The following is a 25,859-nucleotide window of genomic DNA, read 5'->3' on the forward strand; positions in this document are numbered from 1 at the left end:
TATAAATTACAGGGAGCACAACAGAAAATTAGTAGCTTGAAAGAAGTACCCTAAGAAAACCTGTTTTTTAAAGACAGCATTTCCTCCCCCATGAACGCATTATCACCTAGCTGCTCCAGTGAGTTCTCTTTGGAAAATTGGTTTGGGTGGCTTACCTCTGATCTGATTTCTACTGCCAATTATGTGATCTGAAACTACTTTCCAAAATAGATTCCCCCACCGCCCACATTTCAGAAGTAAATACTGAAAAGCCAGTAATTGGAACCTGTACGTTTTTAATTGTGTCAATGTGTTGTGTGGATATATCTTTCTTCCCTGTAGCATTTGTTTATTTCTGTTTCAGGATACAAAGAACTTTATTTTGTTTTATTATGGACAGCTGTTATATAAATTACAAAAAGATTTTATAGGCTAGAAGAAGTGATTCTCACACAGTCTGGTTCCTTAAGATAACTTACTAAAGTTCTTTCCTCTAGGCCTGGAGGCTTGCAGGCAGAACTGTGAATTTAAACAAGATTAAAGTTATGATAATGGTCTCCCATTATGAAATCTGTTGCCGGCTTGTTACACAGAAACAGGAATGCTGCAATGTTTCTTCACTTATTTGTTTCATCTTTAAATATGCATTAAATAAACTATCTGTCCTTTTATTCTGGGGATACCATAGAACAGTGATAACATAGAACAATGTATTGTATTACACAGACACCTCCTTCCATGTTTACTTATATAGGCTACATGTCAACTTTAGCATTTGAATTACTAGCTAAAGTAAATAGATAGTTCATATTTGCATTTTTACCCTAACAGATTGTATGTACATTTAGATTTAACAAGAAAAAATGAACTTAATACTGGATTTTTTAAAAAGCCTCCTTAGCCTACACCACTGTACACTGCTCCACAACTTCTTAACAGTGCCTTGGATCTCCAGCTGTATTAAAAAAAATCTATCCTGTTGCAGCAAGCAAAGATCTTTCCTTCCTTCCTTCCTTCCTTCCTTCCTTCCTTCCTTCCTTCTTGTGACAGGAGACCCCCAGATGTCATATATTTATGTGTTTCTACAGACTGATAAATGAAGATTCCCATTAGAACTTAATGACAGAATTTTGGAGATGCATTTCAGACTTCACATTGAATATCTGAAGAAGACTACAAGTGGTAACCTCACACCTGACCTCCACGCTTTCAGCCTAATATGTAGAAAGTGCCTATTAGGCTATCAGTAGCAAGAACAGTCAGTAGCAGTCTACCTCACCTTCACAACTTCAGCTTAATATCTGAAAAGTGACAACCAGTGTCTGACGTAAAATAAGGAAAAAGAAAACATGCGGCAATTATGACGGAAGGCAAGAAGACAATGCAAAGAAATATACACTGTTTATCCATCTTTCCTTAGCACAGCCTTCTCCATAGCCATTGGCATTGCTGGCTGGGAATGATGGGGATTGTAACCCGACATTTCTAGAAAGCACCAAGCTGGAAAAGGCTGCTTTAGGGGTACAGTTTATGGACAAGAGACTTTCCCATTCTCTAACAGTGGGACTGAGTTTTGGGCTGCACACCTAACTCCTGTCTCTTCCCAAAGCATCTTCACACCGTGTCTGATCTAGGAGGCTCAGCTTGTGTGAATTGATCTGTCATGATTCTTTTTCCATACAGCCATTTCATTTTCCTTATGTACAGAAAAATAGGGCCAAAATGTTTTTCATTTACTACTATATTTTCCATGCTTACTTCAGCATTTAAAAGCACCTATTATACCTACTGTATATGTGGAACAAGATACACCAGCAAAGTTTCCTGCTAAAAGCAAGCAGATCCTTAATCTTTTTTCATGGCAAAGAACATACACACGGAGTTATGATTCTTAGATGAGGGAGATAATTTCACTGCTGATTTTTTGTTCTGCTTGCTTGTCAAAATAATTTTGCTCTTTTGACTGACAGTAAGGTGAATTATTTTGTGCAGAGGTAAAAGCAACTTGGTGGCCCCAGGTACCTTAAAACATATATGTGCACGTAAATGCATGTATGTGTGTGCATATACTACATGCACAAACACTCACAGAAAGATAACCTCATGTTCCTGTAAGTAACTGGCATTGGCAACTCTAAAAGAATAAATAAATATATATCTCAGCAAAAAAGAAATAACCTCACCCCTCCTGCATTCTCTGCACCTAAAACAACAGGCTGTGAAAATGGTTTCATTAAAAAATAACAAGCGCGGGCTCACCAGGGGATAGATCAGAGCAAACCAAATAAAAAATTCTTCAATCATTGCTCAAGTAGGTCAACTAGAATTAATTCAGAGGGCAAACATTCAAATTGAGCCTGCTGCTTCCCAGCCCCCAACTTGCACCAGACGCTTGCTGAACCCCATACTTTGACATGGCCCAGTGGAAAGCCTGACATACTGATTATTTGATCTGAAGAATGCACCCACCATGCTGGCTCACTGACTTCCTCAGTGCTCTGTTGCAAACCTACAGAAAGTCATCTGAGGCCTATGGAATGCATCTGTTTGCTATACGCAGGAATTATATGTTGGCCATTCTGGGTCCAGATACATACTACAGCTTTACTCATGAAGGATTGATGAAAGAAAATCAACCACCACCAACTGCTCTCTCAAACTAGGAAGGACAACAATAGGCTGAAATAACAGGGTAGAATCTGATGGCCACAGTGTATATGCATAGAAATAGGTTCTAACATTTAAGTCAGAGCAGAGAGCAGGCCCAAACACATATAGGTCACCATTCAAACAATGAAGACCCGCTGCTTGGATACAAGACCTCTGTTGGATCATATCCAAGCCTTTCTGAATTCCTTGGGGAGAAGCACTGTCCCATTTTCCTTCTATTTCATGTCACAAACATGAAGTTTTCATGTCGTAAACTTGATCATAGGAAAGCAGCTCTAGGAGCCTTCACGGTTGAAGCATGCGATGAAAATGATTTGGGGCAATCCTATATATATATATTTAGGTGGAAAAACATCCTGCAACATTCAGCATGCCCTAGCTTGCATGGCTGGGTAAAACATGCTAGGAGTTGTAGGGGAAATTTTGGGGCTCTTAAATAATAAAAAGTACAAACAGGTCAAACATTTACAAATGGGAAACTCTAATAAGCATAGACAGATAATAGGGTGGCCATGTGGACAGTCCTCTATTTGGAGGGCCATCAGTCAATATGGATAAGCAATTGATGTGTCTTTTGTTACTGAGCTGATTGCAGTAGAGATCAAAGGCTAGAAGTGACCAATTCTGTGGCTGCTCTTGCCAGGAAACTCTATGCAACTTCCATCCAAACAATGGTAAAATGGCAATTTCACATCTGGACTGTTAAGAAGCTACAGCAAAATGTGGAAATCTTAGAACAAATAATTGATTATCTCCATGATTTCAGAAGGTGAATTATACCATGCAGGAACTCTGGAACTGTGTCTGGGTGACCCTACAGATTCACAGTGGTAAGATTCCCCCATGGCTTCTTGTGTCATGTGGACCTATCCTCTGTGTTTTTTTCCTCTTTAAAAATAAACAAAAATACCTGTGTAATTTGGGAAGCTTAAGATATTTCTTACCATCTCCTATGCTGTACGCTTTTTTGTTTGTTTGTTTCCCCAGGTATATCATGTACTTTCCAAGAGAAATCTCTTCACACGTTTCTCATTATCAAGTTCTGAATCTATGAGCCACGGGTATACTGTGTTAAATTAGCAGGCACAGACAGACACAACTGACTCATGCCATGGCTTCCTGTGTCATGCGAACCCACCAACTGTTTGGGAGAAGACAGCAAGTCGGACATGAAGGCTCAGAACAGCAACTTTAGATGGTACCATTCAATGCTGATATTAAATTTTAACATATACAGTTGTATGACCTAAAGCCTGGATAAAACAATATAACTGATACTCTGGTGCATTAGGTTTTTCCAACAGAACACTAATAATTTAATCTGCATTTTCAGTTCAGCTTGAACCACTACTGTGTCTTCAGCTACATCATTCTGTTTTTCCATTCTGTATTTAGGTCCCTGTACGTATCAGTCCTTCAGCTTTTAATTCATAAAGTGTGTCCTTGGTTAGAGAGGTCATTTGTTTTGCATGGTCCCTCACTTAATAGAAAGTACTCCTGATGTACCTGCATAGCATTAATTCCCTTAATGGCTTTCAGCTTTTTGTACATGGAGAGCCTGGCAGATTACTAGTTATGCTTAAGAGACTTATTTATCTTGTGGTAATGTAATTTATAAATGCCATGAAAAAACCACATTTCTCTCTTTCCCAGGTGCGCTTTAAGGCAAAAATTACAGATCACTAGCTGAATTCTATTTTCTCTTTTATATACCTCCCCTCAAAGTTTTATTCAAAATGCTCTGATTTAAAAAGAAACCAAGAAATTAACCCTCTTACACTACAAGCTTGCGGTATCTGGTCAGAAAACATTGAGTTTAGAGGAGGTTCTGTGGCAACCATTTTTCACCACAGACTTTCTTATATAACAGCAGCTGAGGTTTAAGCTGTTCCTATCTCACCTCCATAACAAAGCTAATTAACCCTATTGCTAGGAAAACACACACACATAGCCTGCTGGTCTAATAAAGATGTCCTGCTTTCTTGACACTGTCATTAGGAAGATTCACAGGGTCACAGGCAGCTTCTACACTCCAATTGAACCTCTTGTTTGCTGAGCTGAACTGCCGAGATGGGATGCCCAGCTCAACTGGTGAGGAAAAGACAACACTCCATTCAAATTCCAGAAGTGTAGCTTTATTTGTCGAAACAAAAGAGAACATAAATGTGCGGTACCTTAGAACTGACTGGGGTTACTGTCACATGAGTATCAGATTCAGGAAGTAAATTGACAATCTGGTGCATGGAAGCTAAAACTAGAAGATGGCTCCATACAAAGCAAAACACAACAATGAAAAATTAAAATAAAAGCCTGTTCAGTATCCCATTCACTGCAGTCCTCATCTGAAGTCCTCCTCCACGTTCCTCCCACTAACAAAGTGACTGGGGAAATTGCAAGCAGGAGGGATTTTCCAAGTATAGCACCCCTCTCTGGAATTCAATTCCACTGGAGCTCCAGTTGGTGCCTACTCTTCTGTTTTTTAGATACCAACTTAAGCCGGGTTTTGTTCCATTGTTATTTCAATAGGTGAATTGTGATTTGAATAATGTTTTTTATGATTTTATACTATTAATGCTGCTGCCATCATGATTTTAAAATGCTAGATATTGATATAAATTAGGTTTTAATTGGTTTCTGACTTTTGGAGCCTTATATAATATATATTTATTTATTGGTTATTCAAATCCTGTTTTGTTTAATTTTGGAAGTTTACTCATGGATTCTTATTGTTATTGGTCTTTTTGTAATTGTGAATTGTTGTGTTGTATATTGTACTGTTTATTATGTTGTATATGGATTTTATTATGATGTAACCACCCAGAAAGCCTATGGCTAGAGGGGTAGCATATAAATAGAACAAATAAATAATAGGAAGGGAAACAGAAGGCAGGTATGTATTACTTAAAACTTTTATATACTGTCCACATGATCCAAATGGCTCACTGAACAGTTTACAATCTCTTCTTGATCACCCCAGAGTGCAGAGCATGGAATAACAGGCTCAAGTTACAGCAAAGTCAGATTCTGGCTGAACATCAGGAAGAACTCCTGACTGTTAGAGCAGCTTAACAATGGAACCAATGACGTAGGGGCCGTGCATGTGCACATCTGGGCAGCTGTGTGATTTGATGGGAACTCAAGATCAGATACTGAGAAGAAGATTGTTGAGGAATCTCAGCATGTTCAAGCAGTAGACCAAGATCAGGAAATGTCTGAGGAGAGGGAGAGGAGGAGTTGGCAGTTCTAGCTTAGGAGAGCCTGGGTCAGTTCAGCCACGAGAATGATGACATAGGAGAAGAGGAGGAGGGGTTGGCAGTTGGGACTAGAGGGAAGCCCAATCTACCAATTCATGGGAAGGTCTTGGAGACAAAGGCTGGACATGTCTCACAGCAGGAAAATGGAGATGGAGAGCTTGGAAGTCTGCTGGGCATAGAAGTCCTTCCTTCTGAGGAGGTGGTGCCAGTCACTAGGTGCCAGCACTGGTGGGAAGTTCAATTGGGTGAAAGACAGGAAGAACACAGATAAGCATGATTTCACAGCACTCTGCCTTCAGAAGCTAGGCACCAATGGAGTATAAAAACACAAGGGAATTATTTATGTTAAAGAGGACTTAACATTTCATTCTGGGTGAACTCGGAGGCATGTGCAATAAAGTCGACTGGAAAAAGACATGAAGGAGTAGCATGTTCACTCAGGAAAAGGACCTTGGCTCACAACACTAGGGAGGTTGTGGGCTCTCCCACACTAGTGGAATTCAAGATGCAGCTGGACAGTCATCTGAGTGGGATGGTGTAGATTGGTGTCCTGCAACAGCAGTGTGTTAGACCCAATGGCTATCTTGGCCCCTTCCAGCTCTACTATTCTATGATTTTACAATTTCTCTCTCACACACTGATGCATATTTATTTTTCCAGGTGAAAATACTTTTATAACAATGAATTAACACCCAGAGAAGAATTACAGGAATTTCTTAACACATGGTGAGATCTTCCTGTCAAATTTTGCCATGATAATTCAACGTTAGTGGAGCTTATTCAATTTCATACTGCATTCACCCAGAGCTCATGGAATTAGACTTTGTCAGAGTGTCCAGGTAATAATGACAGACGTTAGAACTGCACTCCAGATCTGCACTTCTTGTCTTAAGGGAATGGAAGCCATTTTATTTTAAATAAGCTCTTCTTTGTAAGGTATACAGATCATTTTATTGTACTATTATAGAGATTATTATCCAAAATATTATCTCTAGCTCTCATTTACATTTAAGTGCAGTTTTTGCTATAATTGATTGTGTCTTTCTCACACTTCATAACTTAATGTGGCTAAGGTCTATTTGGACTTCATAGAAATAGTTTTTTTATTATGCCCTTGGGCTGCAATTTCTGAACATGAACTGTCTAAATGTAGGTTTCCCTCTCCCCTTCCCTTTCCTATATAAAACGTTTCTGTCTATTACCTGCAAGCTCACTCCTACAAGGCCAAAAAAAGAAAGAAAGAAAGAAAGAAAGAAAGAAAGAAAGAAAGAAAGAAAGAAAGAACTACCAAACTTGTATAAATAGAAACAAAGTCTCTTCTGTGTCTAGAATCAAATTGTTTTCCCTTTCTTTCCAGCTGCGTGGCTAATCACAGGAAGCTATTTTCCAGTACTCTGATTAAGGAAATCAGAGTCTTTCCTTGCTATGTATTTATGTCCCACATCTCAGGATTATGGAACTGGAACCAATCAAGTTTAGAAAACTGAGCAAGGTGCCAGGAAATGCAACCCCAATTCTTAACAGGGTTCCATAGAATAAATGTTGAATTAGAAGTGGGGAGTTCTACACTGTCATGATATTGGTTCCCTGTGAAAATGGGTGCAACAACTCCTGGATACATTTAGCACTCCTTCTTCTGGCCCCCTTTGGATGGAATGATAAGCCAGGATTCCAGAGCAGCCTGGCTTATATGAATGACTTTTGTATTGGTACACACAGCCTGTTTGTTATCGAATCTGGCCAAACAAAATATAAACATGGGGGAATGAAGTGATGATATCCAGTTATTGGTTTCCAGTTCCTATCAGTCCTAGCCAGCATGGTCAGTGGGAGCTGTATTCCAACAATATTTGGAGCTAACTTCAGCATGTTGCCTGAATAGAGATTGTGGTCAAGTGAATAGATTGTGTAAATGAGCACATTTCTGGCAAATAAAGCTATTGAGTTCTATGTCCTGCTACACCACTGGCTTATATTAAAGAGGTTGCATTTAGAAGAAACACTAGTATTGTCCTGAGCAATTTAAAAAGAGAAGCTCAATTGCAGTTTTTGTGCATGTTACAAATTATGTGCTTCTGCAAGATTTTACAGCATTGATTTCAAGCTGCATGTAAACAAAGTGTCTGGACTTTGTTTTAATGAGATAGACTTTAGCCAACACTTCCTCAGTGGAATTATTATTTTTTTTCCTGTCTAATTGGTAGCAACTATTTCAGCAGCTTGTCCTCTTTCTGCCAAAGTGTTCTTTAAGTGGGGATGAGGGACCAGAAAAAGGTGTGCAGCAGTCCTGATGGAGAGTTGGTTTATACCTAATTAAAGGAAATCACAGCAAAAGAAAGACTGTGGGTTATAAAATGGACCTTCTAGAGCATTGTGCTGACATGCAAAGTTCTCTGAATCCAATGGAAAATGAACTGTTACTCAAAGTCCAATTCATAAAATGCTTGATTTAATACTCTTTTTTGTGGCAGAAAGCATATTGATGACTTCTTGGTATACCTTTAGGATTTGCTATTCTGAAATTTGCCACAAACAGGAGTATAGGTAGCACGTGCCAGTTTTTCATCCTAAGAAGTGAAGAAATGCACAACAGCTCACAACAACTCCTCAGTAACGATGTGCTATTGACCCACAGGACAGGTTCCCCTTTCAACTACCACTGAACTTACTAAGGCAGAACAGCTGATAAAACATCCTGTTTCTCACAGTGGCTAACCGTCTGCCCCTGGGAAGCCCACGAGCAGGATGCCAGGGCAATATCTTTCTCTCAGTCCTAGGGATAGCCTAGCCACAGTGATCTATGAACTGGTAGTCTCACAATTAGACTATTTCCACATACTGCACACAGGGCTCCCCTTGTTCCCGATTTAGAAGCTGCAGCCAGTGCAGAAGGCAGAAGCTTGGCTCTGAGCGGTGCCCCAAGGTAGACACAGGTTATGCCTGTTACTGACTGCCTATTCATTGCCAAACCATATTCAAGATTTAACTGCGGACATTCAAAGTCATTGAGATCTTCTGATGTCTTATTGGTAGTTCCACCATCAAACACAGTTCATCAGCATAAGCAGGTCTTACAGTGGCACCCAGTCTGAGGAATAGTTTGGTAACATGCTCATATTTATGGTCTTCTTTACCTTTCCCATGGTCCAAGAGGAAGAAACCATGCGGAGCATCGTCAAGATGTAGCCAGTCATTCAAGAATTCCCTGGCTGGCAATTTCACTGCTTTGCTTTGGTATACCTACTACATCTTTAACATATTACTCTTGTTAGTAAAGCAAAGGTCTGCATTTCTCCATTCAACCTTCCTTTGCTTCCTGCTTGAGAGATCCAATGAAGGTGACAGGGAAAAGCCTCCTGCAAGGGTTTAAGAATTGGTTCCTTGGATCATTACAGGAAGAAGGATCTGGAAACACATGCCTGAGCTTGCTTGCTTGCTTCCCAATTCCTCCCTTCAGTCACTGGCATGTTCCTTCACAGGTAATCAGACAGACAGCAACGTAGCAGCTCCGCTTTTCTGATGCAGATTATTGGCCTGTTTGAACATCGACAACTGTGTTGACTACTTATGCCAGGCCTAGCTCTGAAGCTATACAACTTTATTTGAACTCCCACTGGATTTAATGGACTTCAGAACAGATTACTTTACATAAAGGAGTCTGTGTAGCAGATGCCAGGGGGAGAGGAGAAAAATAAACTGGTTTAATAAGCCTGATTTAACCTGCATTTCCACATGCAAAGGGCTGTTTTCCATCTATGCCTCCTTAGCTTGCAAAGTGTGTAAACAAATCTGTTTCTGAAGAATCACAGTGAGTTGCTGTTTTTCTTCTTCAGAAAGGAAATCAACGCTTGGGTGGGGGAGAAGGAAAAACAACAACCAATCTTATGAATTATTCACTATTCCCAGGGAATGGATATACTAGAATAAGTAAAGAAATTATATTCCAGTACTAAATGCGGTTTTTCTGAATGTTCTGAAAAAAAGAGGAAGAAGAAACTAAGTTACTAACAAAATATTTAATTCACATTTGAAGACAAACCTTGGGTATCCTGGATGGCTGCTAGCCTTGTACTCATCTTTAAATATATATTCCCATCATTTTTAAAGATAAGAGTAAATCCGTCCCTAGCACAGAACCTCTTACTCACGTGTGGGCTTTACCTTCACAGGTAAAGGTTTCTGTTAGCCACAGCTCAATAGTAGTAAAAGGATAAGGGAAATCCTACATATGACTATACTATCCAATACATAAAATAAGTTGCTCAGAAATATGAACTGCAACTATTACGAGAACTGAAAGACTGCATTGTAAGAAAGCAGGACATGTTGATCTGGAAGTTAGGAGGGCTGATATGCAACTTTTCTGTATAATGCTGCTACTTTTGGGTTTGCTGAACAATTGAGATTTGAACACTACATGAAGTGTTTCTTTCTCTGATATATCATTACATAACCTGTAGGTGGCAATCTGGTGCAGTCAAATGGCATAAATACACAAGTAAAAAAAGCATGTCCTTTCACATTAACGATTGAATACGAAACTTTTTCTGCTCTGTTTTCCCTGATCACCTTACTGAAAGCGATCTTTAGAAACAGAAATGAAACTGTGGGGTCACAGTATCATCTAAGAAACCTGTGAACAACCATGAATAGGGAACAATGAGTATATAATAAATACCTTGTAGAAACTCCTCTAGCACACTCTAATGGAGGAGAAAAAAAGCCCCTTGACATAGGATGGATCATTTAACCATTAATCTGTTGCAGTTCTGCATTGTACAATGGACTCACAAGGACACGAAGCCTCCTTGTACTTAAACGAACCTTACTTAGGGGCTGAGTGGCTCTGAGTATAGAGTCAGTCTTCTAGGATATGTATAACTTTGTGCTTCTATTGCTTCATTTGTTCTCTTCTATTTATGTATTAGGTGAAAGAAAGAGAGAGAGAAACACATATTCAGCTCATCCTTCCTGATTTCTACTTTCTAAGACCTATTCATGTACAGGAAAACAGACATTTGTGGTAGGACTACTGGTCTCAAAAACATGATTTCTTTACAACTTTATTCATTTACTGAAACACTATCAGGATAGCTGGTATGTCTTAGCCACACAACCATTTGCACCCAAATCAGATTTGCCTGAGAGCTGAATTCAATGCCTGAGTAGCTCGTGGGGACCTCATTCCAGTGATGGGAGAAACTGAAGGCATCAAAGTGGAGCCCAAAACTCCCTAATACCAGCATATTTTAACTTGACGATCTTATTGCTAATAACTAAACCTTGAGAGAGGTATTTCAACCTTTTGGAAGAAGGAAAATTCTGCACAAGAGCAGGTGAACCAAGAGACATTCAGTGGTCAAGAGAAAGGGGATGGGTCTAGGCAGGAAGCTTGGCCATCTCGGGAACACCTGTTTGTCCAAGAGTTGGATTGGTCTCCCAGCCTGAGTGTGCCTTGCCTTGACCTAATTAAAAGTATTGGTATTACCTATATATCCTCTACACTTCATGAATAAAGGACAGCCAAAGCAGGTTCAGAAAACTATATTTAGTTACCAAGACTACAGATGATAACAACTTTTCTCCAATCCACACTGAAATGCTGAGTAAGGAGAAAAGTATCAAAAAGAAAGATATCTCTGCTTATTTAACACGGTGTAATAGTAGCACATAGATTCACACAGGCCTGATAATGAGAAATGTGTGAAGAGACTTCTGTTAGAAAGTACATCATCTAGCTGAGGAACTAAACAGAAAAAGGCATAAAGTACAAATGAGATAAGAAATAAGCTCCCACAAATAAAATAAGTATTTTAGTTTATTTTTTCAAGGAAAAGGAGACACGAAGGGCTCGTTTGCATGATGTGAGAAGCCATGTGGAAACTGTGCTATTGTGGGTCTGTTGCATCATTCAGACAAAGTTCCGGAGTCCTACCTTATATGATTAATTTCCTAAAATGACAGAGAGAATCAGTGATTTGTTCTAAGGTTTTCACATATAACATGGCTTCTCACACAGACACAAAATTCTCATTCTATCATGGATGGTATGGAAACACCATAGAGTCCCCAGGCAAGAATGGCTGTCAAAGTGAGTACATCTGCTCTTCAATCTCTACTGCCGTCAACACCCTAGCAACAGGCACATTATTGCTCAGTTTACTCCTATTGGCCAACTGATGTGTGTCTCCCTTCAAAGATAGTTTGAAAACAGAGGAAGAAGGGAGAAATTGCAGCAAAAGTGTTCATTTTTCAATTGGTCAAAATGTTTGACCAGAGTGGCAGGACACTGGTAGACATTCAGGTAAACTTGGGAGGGCGATGGGATACCCACCTCAGGACTCTAACAGCCGAATCAGGAAGAGGCTGCTGCATTTCATGGGAAATAAATAGGGAAAAGATGGGGATTTTACTCACAGGAGCTGCAAGTATGCATGACAAAGCTGGGAGGGCAGAGCATGGAATATGGACTCTGCTGCCTGGATAATCACGTGACTGCCTGCCTGGTCAAAAATCCATGCAGTGTGGAAATAGTACCACATTGTTTGCCATGTTGTGTGAACCCAGCCAGACTGTGTGGGTGTTATTTTGCACAAGCAAAACGATGGATCATTTTGCTAGGGTTGGTGTCTTATTGACATCAAAGTATGCATTTTATGTAATATTTTTATAATATAACATAAAATCCTGGCTGAACCTTGTTCTGAGAGCTTTTATCCTGGTTGCACCTTGTTCTGAGAACTTGTTTGCTAATTGAATGGTTTATAAAAGCTATAAATGACTGGATGGATGGATGGATGGATGGATGGATGCATGGGGAAGTGGACAATGAGAAATACATGTTTGTTTGGCCTGTCAGCGGGCAGATGTGTTTCATGTTTCAACATGGTTATACTGTTTTTCAACCTTTTTAGGTTTCTGCAGTTGATAGCTAGTACTTCAGCACTAACATAACATTGCACCTAGTAGGGCAAAATATAGGTAGTCTTATAATACTTATATCTACTTTTGTTGAATATATTTTCCTCCCATTTCCAACCCCATTTTGAATGAAATAAAAAATGCAGGGAGAACAGACTAAAGCTACAAAATACAGGTTTGCAGTATAATGCACGCATTATCTCAACATTACGGAAGTAAAAAAAAAAAAGAAACGGGGGAAATAATATTATGATGGCAAAGATGGGGGGAGTTGGAGGAAGGAGGAGGAGGAGGGAAAAGACAGACCCATAACTGTCAGTTTTAAGAGGGTCAAGCCTGAGGCACAGAGGGGAAACACTTATTGAAAGTGTCTGAGGATATCAGATATACTCTAAACATTAAGCAGATGACAGCTGCCTACTCAGAGGGTAGAGCGATGTTCAAAAGAAGCCCTTCCTTTTTGTCCTGACCCCTCTTTAACTAATATATGGAATCAAAGGAACGCACTAAGTCAGCTGTCATCTGTCTCAGGATTAAAGAATGCAAGATCAGGGTTCTGCGCTTGGCTCCCTCTGGACTGTCATATGGTCTGAGGGCACAGAAATAATGTAATTTGTCAGGAAAGGGACAAATGCTGTAATAACTGTGTTCACCTGGTCTCAGGCAACAGTTCAGTTTAATTGTCTCTGCAAGACACTCTGGCAGAAGTTAAAGGCTTGAAAGAGAGGAATACAGAAAATATGTTATTTGCAGGTTCTTTATTGAAAATTTCAGGGAAACCAAATGTTGTGATCCCCTGGGAGCCAAGTGCAGAGGGCCACTGACAGGGAAGATTAATACATCACACTGCCACTGACGGATCTAACTCAGAAATGTAGGGAACATTATCATACGATTCTGCTTTAAATGTCTTTATTGGAGATGTAAGATGAATGACCTCTTCTCTCTCTCTCTTTTTTAAGAGAAACTTTGAACTGTACAAAAACTGGGTCAGGCACAAAAGGGCAGAGAGATTAAAAGGTAGAACGGCCTGCCTTTCAATGGTGAGGATGTCTTTGGCATGCAATTTACTTCACATAAGACCTCATAAAGGACTGTAAGGCTTGATTCAATCCCTTTAGTTGTTAGAAGATGCACTAAGAGGGGGGTCTCAAAAAAGGGGTGAGTTGCACAAAAGCAATGTCTCATGAAGAAGTGCCCTATAGCATAAGGGGTGGTTGCATAAAAGGACCAGTAGAAGGTAGATTGGCCATCCTCCTTCCATTTATGCAAGTACTTCATGCACATAAACATACCATGGGCATACAAGGCCAAACAAGATATTTTGGTGTTCCACACAGAGGAATGGGCTAGATTCCTAGGAAAAGGCAAAATCTTTCCCCACTCCAACCCAAGTAACCATTTGGTGTCTAAGGAGCTCTGCTTGGATGCATATTGTTTTTATTACATGTTATGTTTTAATTACATTTTCATGCATTTAAATATTGTTTTTAATCATGTTTATGTGTGATTGTAAATCACCCTGAATGCCATTTTTTCTTGGCAGAAAGGAAAGGTACAAATGAATAAAAAGATACTATTAAGTTTTTCCAAAGACATTACAGTACTGACTTGGACCACTGATCGTTCTGTTGAATTAGGAGAGTAAGACCACTAGATGCAACAGGAACTAGCATTTCATGAAAAAACAGAAATGAGTGGTAATACAAGCCTGCCCTGTCTTGGAAATGAGCTTTTCTGTTCAGTTCTGTGTTTATTTCACGAACTGCAAGCAGTCCATTCATGTGGGTCTTTACACAGCATAACAGTGAATTGGGGTAAGTTCAGTGCTCTCTGAAAACTCTATGTGTACATAGCCATCTTTTTGATCTCTGTACAAGTCTTAATTCATTACAATGGATTTCTTTGGTAGAAAGTGGACCACAGCTAGGAATATAAGAATTGCTTCATTCAGTAACAGCAAGGTACATCTAGTTCATCATTTTGTTTACAAGTAAATGGTTTCCAGTTTGCATGCCTTCCTTTATCCTATGCGGAAAACCAAATATTACATTTGGCAATACTATCCTAGCAAAAAGAGCCAAGATATCTGTGTGTGGAGTACACAGCAATGTATTTTCACCCATATAAATCAAAAGCTTCAATTTGCTTCACCAATAGTAGCTTTCTGTTCTAAGGTGAACTCATAAACCTATGGAATCTATTGATAACTAGATCACATTGTCTGCCCAACCACACTTATCTCTATATTATATTTTACACCTGTGTTTACATGTCAGTTCCTGTCTTGCTTTTTTCCATTTTCAGACTCTTCCAGAATTTCAGCAGCCTTTGTTATTATCAACTCTTTTCTTAAGCTGAGTTTTTGTGTTATTCACATAGATAGATCAATCCGCTGATTGAGATTGAATGTGATTTCTCTTCTTTCTTTAGGAAAGGTGGGGAAGGGGGAGAGAATGTGGCCTTTTGGAGCTACACAATGTACTAAAGACAGATTAGTTGCCAAAAAAATTCAATAGGTTGCATAACAGCATGAAGATAACATTAATTGTGTTTCCTTTCATGGAATCTATTCAAATAGCCATTAAAACAGATTTGTATTTTTAAGAGGTGCTAGGTAAATGTTATTTTCATAACACTGCCTCTCCTGATCTTCTCCTTCCACTTTCCCTTTCTCTCCTGTTTGTGCTGTGTCTTTTTGCTTCTTTATTCAGAAGCACTTTTCCAGACCCTAGTCTATTTACAGTTTAGCTTAGCATGATTCATTTCATATTCTCTGAAAAATAAACAATCCTTTCCTCAAAGATGCCAATTATTTGGTTCCTTCAAAGCTTTTTACTTGGAACATCAGTTGAAAAACATAAAAAACAAATTCAGAAAGAGATGAGCAAGCAGCTTCCCTCTATGAGTGGCTAATCCAAAAGGTATGACATTGCATTTTTGTAAAGTGCAAGCTGGACACCAAATCAACAAAAGACAACACTGGGCAAACAAGTGAGAAAGGTTGTTGGGACTGTACGGAGAAATCAAGGTAGATGAGAGAAATTCTCAGGAACATTTTTATCATGATGCTAACGTTTGAAAACAAACACACATTTCTCAGAAACATCTAATAACCTTCCCTTCAGCCATCACAGATATATGTTCTTAATAATTAAAGAGAAAATGAAGAGATCCATATTTAATATGCTCTGTTTAAAGAATGCTTGCACACAGACCCTTTTCCGACCAGGTTGGCAGGAGCATGAGAACTCTACCTATTCGTAGTATGTCACAAAATACAGATGACGGTTCTGCAGGAACACATACAGATCCAATGCAAGTGGCATTACTTTCTTCTGGAATGACATTTTACCACTGAAATTAGAGAGACACCTTTCTGGAATGTGCACATTATCCAAGGGTTTGGAACAGATGAAAAGAAAATAAATTTCCAGAAGAAACATGAAGAATGCCATTCCTAGATAACTGTAGTTGTGTTACAAGGGCTCCTGAGCTTGAGATGCAGTGTTGGCGGCACATTCATCTTGCCCCTGCTTCAAGAGCAAAGATGGCCACTGTTCTCATAGCTGACCTTCAGCTCCCACCACCAGCCTTTGCAATTTTTAATGGAGGTTAGCACTGTTCGGTATACAGATATTTGAAAAGGTTCAGCACCTGTAGGTTCAAGTATTTTTAGGATCTTCTTCAGATGACTGTAGATACAGTGACATCTTTTCCATGGGCAAGAGTCAAGCTTGAGAGTGGGTTTACAATTCTTTTTCTGTACTACACATCTATCTTAGCAAAGTCAGCTTAAAGGCACAATCCTATGCATGTCTTGACAGAAAAAGGTCCTGCATCCAAACAGGAATAGGATTGAGTCTCAAATGGCTTGAGAATAACATACATTATTGTATGTTATTGTGAACTGCTCAGAGATCTCTGGCTACTGGATAGTATATATCTGTAATAAATAGGTAAGCAAATGATATTTTAAACCATCAATGTTAGGAACACAGGAAGCTGCCTTAAACTATGTCCATCTAGCTCCGTATTCTCAGAATTACTTGGGAGCAGCTTTCCACAGTTTCCAACAGGATCCTTTCCTGGCCTTCTTTGGAGATGTTGGACATCAACCCAGAGACCTTGTGCGTACAAGACATTTTCTTTATAAAGCCTTACTGAGAATCCCCAATTTTACAGTTTTCTGATTAGCACTAGGATGGCATTCATAGCTTTCGAACAGTAGAAGCAATTATTTGCAAATGGATGAGGGATTTTCACAGCAATCTCTCTCTCTCTCTGTTTATCTCTATTTTATCACCAGTTCATAATTCTCCTTTCAGGCTTGAATGAGGTAATCTGCTCACCTTTCAGTCAACTCTGTGATATGGAAAGATTTTAGTTGTGGGGGGCACCTTAATGAAATGGAAACCGATTAGAAAGTAAACAACCGCAGTCTGAAATATGCCTTTGGACCATGGCATAATGCATGGGAGCAGAGTGTATTTATAGTCTACTGAGGCCTGTCTTATAGTGCAATAACAGGAACATCATTTACTAAACAAACACCAGCTGCCCATATATCTCTGGTACCTGACTGGTTTTGTGGGGCTAAGAAAGCTTCATCAAACACAGTCATCTATTAAGGAGTAGAAGTAAAGCTTTTAGTGTTAATAATAAAAAATAAATAAATAACCAGGACTAAGTCTACTCCCAAAGGTGTAGGGATCTTTTCCCCCACGCTCTCTCTCTTTTAAGGGCACTTTTTCATTTTTATTTTCTTCTTCCTGAACATAGTGGAGTGATTTGTCATAGCCTGTCTAAACAATGGCGGATGGCAGATTTTATGTGGCAGTTCCTGGTAGGCTGGTGTCCTCCTATGGGAATGCACATCTGTAAGCATTTATTTGAGCACACAGCAAGGGCCATGCAGGATATAACTCTCTGCATGTTTTCTGAGGTGTCACAAAGCTCCTTCACGTCATGCTTAACACCCCTATGGATAGTTCATTCCAACTATGCCTGGAATGAATGGGAACCACTCCCAAATGACTTTTCAGCCTTTTCCCCTTCACTGCTAAAGTTTTGCTTCCAAACTCAGGTTTAAGGAATAGAAGTACAGCCTTGATAGATAAGATATATCTGAAGGACAACCAGATGACCACCCTTACTCTAATCCATCATTCTGTTTCTGATACTGTTCAGCCAGAAGTAGGGTATGAAACCAACAGACTCCAGCAACTGGCATACAGAAGTACATTTCCACTCGACATTGAGGTTTAATTTACCTGTCAGACCTAACAGACACTGATAGACCTATCCTCCTTGAACTTAATTAATTCCCATTTTAAAGCCAAGAAGGACAGCAGTCTTCAGTACATTATGTGAGTGTGTGAAAAGTACGCATTCTGTGAGTAGGTAGGTTGTTTATTCTCTCCTGAACGTACCATCAATCGTCTTCACTGAGATCTTAAGACCCAGAGTTATGATGAATTCAGGAAAACTCTATTACAGCATTTATTTTTCCCATGAAAACCATTATTTTAAATAGTTATCTACTATGTACTCTTAGCTCCAAATGCTTTAGTTCTTCCTCAAAGGTGCTGCAACCCCTCAATCATTTTAGGCACTTCTTCTGCATCTTTTCCTCTTCTTTGAGATGTGGGCAGGGGGATACTATTTTTCCAGGATATTCTATTCCATCCCTCTTGCTCCAACAGACAGCCAACAGTCCATGGCCACTGATCATCCTCACTTTATCAGCTATTTTGCATTCCTCCAAACTTGAAGAGGTCCAATTTTTATTTTGGTATCTATGAAAACCACAGCTTCCCCATAACTGCTCATACATTCCTCTTGTGCAGACTTTTTGTTATAATTATATTTAAATCCTGCCCTTTTTCCTCCAAGGAATCCAAGGTGATTTGCATTATATCCCTCATCCCCATTTTATCATCACAACACTCCGTAAGTTAGCTTAGGGCAGGGGCCTCAAACTCAACTGACCTGGGGGCCGCTGGATGAGTCTGGGTGAGGCTGGGCCGCATCAAGTATTCCACCCCCGCGGTGGTGGTGGGCCGCTCATCCCGTGGCCGGCCCGGGCGCCACTGGTGCTTTGAAGGCCGCAGGGCCCCTCCCCCATGCCCCGCCCATCAAGGCAATTGGCCCGCAGGCCGCGAGTTTGAGACCCCTGGCTTAGGGGGAGAGTCAGTGACTGGATCAAAGTCACTCTGTGAGTTTCATTGCCATGTGGGACCTAGAGCTCAGACTTGCCAGTCCCAGTCCAGCACTCCAACCACTACAACACACTGGCTCTTGTTATAGCACTCTTGGCTACAAACAAATATCCATTATTAGCATACAGGATAAAACCTGTAATTATGTGCTTTAACATCCTCTTCCTGATTATCTTTAGCATGGAATTTTCCCTTTTCACTGCAGCTGAAAACCAGAGTGACATTCTCATTGAGATTCCTCCAAATCTCTTGCTTAAATAGTCCTCAGATACATCCCTGCAAATGTGAAGTTGTGGCTGAACTGATGGAAACAGGAGGGGAAGTAGGGCTGTTCTACCAGTTCTTTGAAGACCACCTCCATGAAGTCCCTCCTCTATCAACCAGGCCTACTGAAGAGTTCTTTCACCAGCAGCCACGCCAACCTGCAGCAGGAAGTGGGAGAGGAATGGGAAGCAGGGCTGTTGCAGCAGCCCTGCTGAAGGACTCAATGACTTTTTCTCCGTCTTCCTTCATGTGTTGTATATTTTAAGATTGCAACTCTGCAGACAGGGACTGTCTCCTTTTCTGATTTTATGCAAGCTGTTATAGAAGCCTTCTTTGGTTGAGGAGTGGCATAACAATACTATACAGAAATAAATGCATAAATGTAATTTTGTGCATCAAGTTACATTGAGTCTTTCCTTTCCCCTCTCCTACCTGAAGATACAGTTTTGTGGACAAGGTATTTCTGTTTGAAGTTCAGTAGCAAAGCTGAAGTTCAAAAGTCAGTGCCACAGAGGTCAGGAGTAATGGAATCACTGTCTTTCAAGCAATGGAGACAGCTGACAGGAAAGACTCCAGTGTCAGATGGCTCTGTGCTCCTTCACAACTGTTGACTTAATCTAGTTATTATGAAAAGGCAACAGAGAAATGGAGGCCAGGTGGGCTTTGCCTAATTTTTCATGGAGAAGTTTACTTCTTAGCTTAATACTTTTAGACAGGCACTTATTTTCTCCCTTGGCTTTGAATAGATGAATTTTGACAAGAACATAGGACTGGTTCTTGAGGCTCTTGATTTGAGTACCACTGGTACTCTTTCAGTACTAAAACAGGCTATCTCAAATCTAATTTTCCCAGGCCTATATAACTCCAGAGATTTCTTCTACATTAATTAATTTAAAATGATAAACAGGGCAGAACAAAAACACAAGGAGAAAAAAAAGAAAGTACTTTAGCAAATGAATAAAAGGTCACTTGTCTTGTCATTTTAAAGGGGGATAGCCACAAACAGGAAAGGATTCAGATGAGAGATGCTAACATAATACGGAAGAGCTAAAGGATCAGATATGTTAAACAAAAGGATAATAAGGGGAGCAATAATTCTACATTATCTAGCTGTATTGACAACTTAAGCCACTACAACAGTGTGAGAGGCAAAATTGTGCAACAGATTTGCTCTGCACTCACTCCATCACATCATGGGGCTCTTGCTGATTCTGTGCCTTCTTGCTTGTGGGCTGCATTACCGATGCAGTTCTTTGCTTCGCTCTTGGTCCTCTCAACTATTACCTTAGAGCCCTTATCCTAGCAGGTTATAATGGCTTGAAGAAAATCTTCATAACAACATCCCTGGAAAGCACTCAGAATGTTACTGCAGTAGAAGTAGGGATTTTGAGAGTAATTACAAATGGCACCCGTGAGAAGATAGCTACTCTATGGAAAGTAGTTTTCACTTGTTATATTCACTTGTATATGTACCTCTGAGTTGGCCAAAGCATAGATAAGCCTTTTCAAGAATGTTTTATTCAGATCTCTGTGGCTTATGAGATCATTTCTGTGGATCCAAAACGACCAATTCATACTGAAAGCCAGGGTATGCTACGAGTGCTCACAATCACTTAATGTCTTCCTGAGCTGATGAAGAATTTTCCAGCAACTGGGCAAAGGTAATACCTGGAGACTAAAGCTGCCACCAATATTTGCCATGAGACACATTTTAAGGTCAATTTTATGTTCTTGTTTGGTATAAATATGCCAGGTATTTTGAGCAAAGCAAATCCCATGTTGCAAGTCAACTGGAGACAACAATATAACACAAAATCAAGAAGTAACATTAGTCTCAGTCACATGTTCTAAAAGGTGGGGAAACTCACCCTGCAACCAGGAGTGGACTGCATCAAGTATGCCCCCCACACACCCCAAGGTTACTTTACATCAAGCCCTGGCCATAGGCTTCCCTGCACAGAGGGGGAATGACTACTTCATGTAAGCCTTGGAGTGCACAGCAAACCTCTACAGGAGGCAGAACTATGCACAACTGGTGTTCCAAATAGCATGGAATCCTATCCATATACACAACTGAGGGGTCTCCCATCTCCAGATGCACATTAGTGCTATATGCACGAACACCTATTGAAGGGCTACAATGTGCCATGAATTCTGGCTACTTGGAATGGCTCCATTTCAGCTCACATGTTGAACTTCACTACTTTAAAAAAAATCAATAAACAGACCTTTTGAAACAACAAGAAATGATAACAAGAAACTAAGCGTGAAGTAGTATGTGATACATGTTAATTAAAATGTAACTTAAACTTAATGAAATGGTTATCATTGTTCAAGAGAATCCATCTTTGCCAAGTCTTTGCCTCATTCTGGTCATTCAAATACCACCCTTAATTTCAAATGGTAGAGAAAAGAGCAGTTGTAATCTGGTTAAGGAGTGAATAAATCCTACCCCTTTTCAGATATGGAGTCTTTGGGTTGCTCAATTACTTTTGGTTTAAGTCTATTAAAGATTCTGCCCATCCCCTTGCCAGAAAATGACTACATCACAAACCTGAAAACCATTGAAAGGACAGAGACTCTCAAGACAGAGGCTCTGCCAGGTTTGTTTATTTTTAGCCTCCCTTTTTCTTATACCTTAAAGTGTTCACTTGTGATATCTAAAGTCAAGCTGAAGCCAAGAGTGGCAGGCATTTTAAAAGCACTCAAAGATCGACATATCTAGTGACTGAGCAGAATGCTTAGGTTGTATATGCCTCTAGGCTCAAATAGATTTACTTTCATGTGGTTGTCTGTCTATAAACTCCCAACAAAGTGGACTTTTTTCTTTCAGCTCCCTTCCCTCCACCCCCAACACCATCACAGCTGCAATCTCTAGCTATAACCACGCAGCATTTTTTAAATGTTCTTTCTCAGAGTGTGGTGCCAAAAGATGCTGTTGGAAATGACAGCCATTTTCTGTTGCCAGACCATTAAGGAAACCGTAGTTTCGCTGTCAATACCAGACTTCTTTTCTACAGTGCCTATATAGACATTCAGCTAGTCTTGAAACTATGTTGCCAGGGAGCCTTGGAAGTTTGCCAGGGACTTATCAAACAAGGCCATCAGAAATAGTAGACAAGCTTTCCTGACGGAGATCTTGTCCATCATCACCAAATCCCACTGAGTTGCATAGCCAAAGGGATATGATAGATGCATTTAGATCAGGTCAATGCTGAAGCTCCAGTGCCTGCCAGTGCATCATGTGGTCTGATCATGCACTACAGAACATGCTTCCAAAACCTTTGAAAAGTGCTAGACTTGCAGGACAGATGTGCATCATTCCTTACGATTAATGGAGGAAAGCCAATGCAGAACTGATCCTGAAATACATAGAGCTAGTTTACCCTGCCGCATTCAAACTTCTTCTAAATGCAAACAAATGTAATCTCTCTTCCTATTAAACTTTATTCCTCATAGCAAAACTTCCCCACAATACAGAAAAAGAAGTTTTATTTTTCCACACTGCTCCTAACTGCCTTTTTTTGACTTCATAGAACAAGTGGCCCTTCTTCTTGGCAATCAATACACTACAGCAAAGCAACATGAAGACATCTATTGAATATCTACAGAACTCCTTTCCAGTGTGTATAAACTGCAAGTTTCTGGAGTAGTTAATTCATTCATAATCAATTGATGGACAAGAGAAAAAAGAATAGGCACAATGAGAATGAGTTCAGATGTAGTTATTTTTAAAGTAAACCCATTAAACCAAAAGGCTTTATGTTAGTCCAACTATAACTAAATTTAGATCAAACTTATTCTTTTCTCTTTTCATTCACACATTCAGAATGTATTTTGTTTATTGAGAGTAAAACTACAGAAAAGGGCATAACAAAATGCCCTGTTTGAATAACATACCTATTCTACCTAGCACCTGTAGCATACATTAAGAGTTCTGGAAATAGAGGAGTTAGTGTTACACTGAAGGTATGCTGTTTAGAATATGTAGGCATGCTAAGCTTTACAGGTTCATTATGTTTTTAAGGTGAAGGAACATTCAAAAGTGTAAGCCCTGTCCCAAATTTGCATTCATATATTTGTAGAAATCCTCCAAATAAGTTTGAGGATTCTGTGTAGTTCAATCTGAAGAATTATTCAGGTTCTTGTACCCTTGAATTTTTCTCTTCAACAGTTAAGAAGAAAGTAAAAACAAAGCAAAACACCAACTTATTCAAGGATACTGCCTATTTTAGAGTCTGAGAGATTGAGAGCAAAACAAAAAATCAACATTAGATATTGATTGTGATGTATCATCTTTAATTCTGAGGCATAAATTGCTCATAGATTAGACTGTCAGGAAAGCATAGACAGTGCAGAGGAAAAGGCCTCGCAATTAAGACAATCCATCTCATTGTCAGTGGAAGACTGTTGCTAACTGTGTTCTCTTGGTGTCTAGATTGATTATTCAGTCCCAATTACTGACAGGCTCTAATTGCTTAGCCCTAGTTCCAGTTTTTGTTATTGCTCCTACAAGGTTGCCAACTACTATTCTGTTATCGCAAGTGTCATAACTGTACGTGTTACTCAACAGTGAAGAATTCATGGCAATGGCACTTTCTCTCTAAAATAAGCAAATAATCCAAACTGCAATCTTTTTCGCCCCTGTCACTAAAAATGTGGCAGGCACTGAAGTCTCAAGCACTTGAAGGTAATTGTCAAACTTAGTGATTATTTCAGGAACGATTCATTTTTTATGCTTTCAAAGGCCCTGAGTAATTGTTGCTCTACCATTATTTTTTTTCATTATACTTCCTGTTGGAGCTTGTTTGAGTAACCAGCATATTGGCTTTCGTATGATGATTGCTGCCAATACAACTGAAAGACCAATGTCCAGTGTGACCACCAGGGAGATGGCAGGTTTGGTCCAAACCAGAAGCTGTATCTCAAAACCTTTCTGCTACTTTCAATTTCTTTAACATATCTGTCCTGTCACAGTTTACATGCTCCTAGGTAGAAAGTTGAAAAAATGCCCAGCAGCTTCAAATATGCTTGGATTTCTATGAATACATCCTGCAGATTCCACAACAGACCAGCTTTTTTCAGTCCCTTGGATTCCCCACACTTGCGGAGCTTTCATTAAAACAAAAAACAAAACAAAACAAAAACAAAAAACTGGCCGGGTTGGGGTGAGGAGATATACAGATATTGGCATTCAGCCTAATGTGAAGTAGCAGAAGTGTGCATTAGCATTCCTGAGCACTGCTGCATGTATCCATGTGTGGTCATGTGCGTTAGTGGTAATATGCACTCGCACAACTGGAACGAAATTCTTGTTTAAAAAGTTCAGTTCTGTCAGTGAGATGACAATGGAAAGAAAGACACCTGAAAATCTGAGAAAGATGCCTGACAATCCACAAAAGAGATAAAAGATATTTAACAACTGCAAACTAACACAGGGTTTGGGGATTATTAATGCGGAGGAAATCATGTTTCATACCTGTGAGCATAACATTAAGGTCCAAAGCAAGAACAGCACAGGAAGAAGGTATGTGCTTCCAATGAAATGCCTTTGTTATATTTTACATGTCATCACTAATAAAGGAAATGCGATACACTTGCCTTCCTATACTTGCAGCTATTCCCAGAGCCATTCAGAGCCCCAAATGTGTATGATCTGGTTATATTTTATTCCTATTCTGTGGACAGAAAGCTGAAGATAAGAGAATACTGATCTACTACTGTAACAAAATAATCACTTAAAATCAATACTTTTTACACACACACTGCATAGCTCGGACATAGCAATTGTGTTCTCTTTCTGTTAACATTTTGAAAGATTAAAGTTATTTGCCATGGCATTTGCAACAAGCAGATTCATCAAACAGACCAGACCTATCTCTGTTTGCCACCCACAATAATTTATCATCTGTGCTTACTATTTGATCTGGCTACAAAATAACTACTATTACAAACAAATGAACCACCTGTAAAATCCAGTTCATCTTTATTTGCATATTAAGCTTTTCTTCTTGTCATCGAATTTTTCAGGGGAAGAAACCACAGAGAGAACGCTACCTAAAATATCACTCAGCAGCAGCTGGAACAGCCAGGCAAGCCTTTTAAGCTTCCATGTTATTAAAGGGTATATTAAAGAGATGAGCATTCTGCATTACAACTATGGCTGTTTCCTCCTCCATTTGCATCTCCATTGGCAGCAGGTGCTGAGTGACTAAAGCAGGTGTAAAGAATGCTATACAGCATGCAGCTCTGGGCACACCCCCAGGCAATCTGCGTCTCATATGCCTTGTGCAGACAGAAAAGTCTCCAAGCACTTCAGTTCAAAGACAGGCCCAGGCTCCCTGTTTTGCCAAGATACAAAAAGCACCTACCTCACCCTGCAAACAGATAAGCCATGTTGTGGTGCTGTGTAGATTGAGTGGCAACAAATGCATGTAAATTGGTGTGTGCGCAAACCAGTTTGTACCGAGAAACACCTTGCAAAAAAATAGAAAAGAAACAGACAAAAGGGCATCACTAGGTTCAGTGGCTGCCAGAGCTGAACATGTGT

General features: G+C 39.7%; 1 protein-coding gene across 2 annotated transcripts in view; it reads right to left on the reverse strand.

The window, feature by feature from the left end:
* UNC5C (unc-5 netrin receptor C) overlaps positions 1-25,859 on the reverse strand; it is a 357,053-nt gene that overhangs the window by 189,765 nt on the left and 141,429 nt on the right. The window lies entirely within an intron of this gene.

This window comes from Varanus komodoensis, unplaced genomic scaffold (genome assembly GCF_004798865.1).
Source record: "Varanus komodoensis strain SLA01 unplaced genomic scaffold, ASM479886v1 scaffold2, whole genome shotgun sequence".
NCBI lineage: Eukaryota > Metazoa > Chordata > Lepidosauria > Squamata > Varanidae > Varanus > Varanus komodoensis.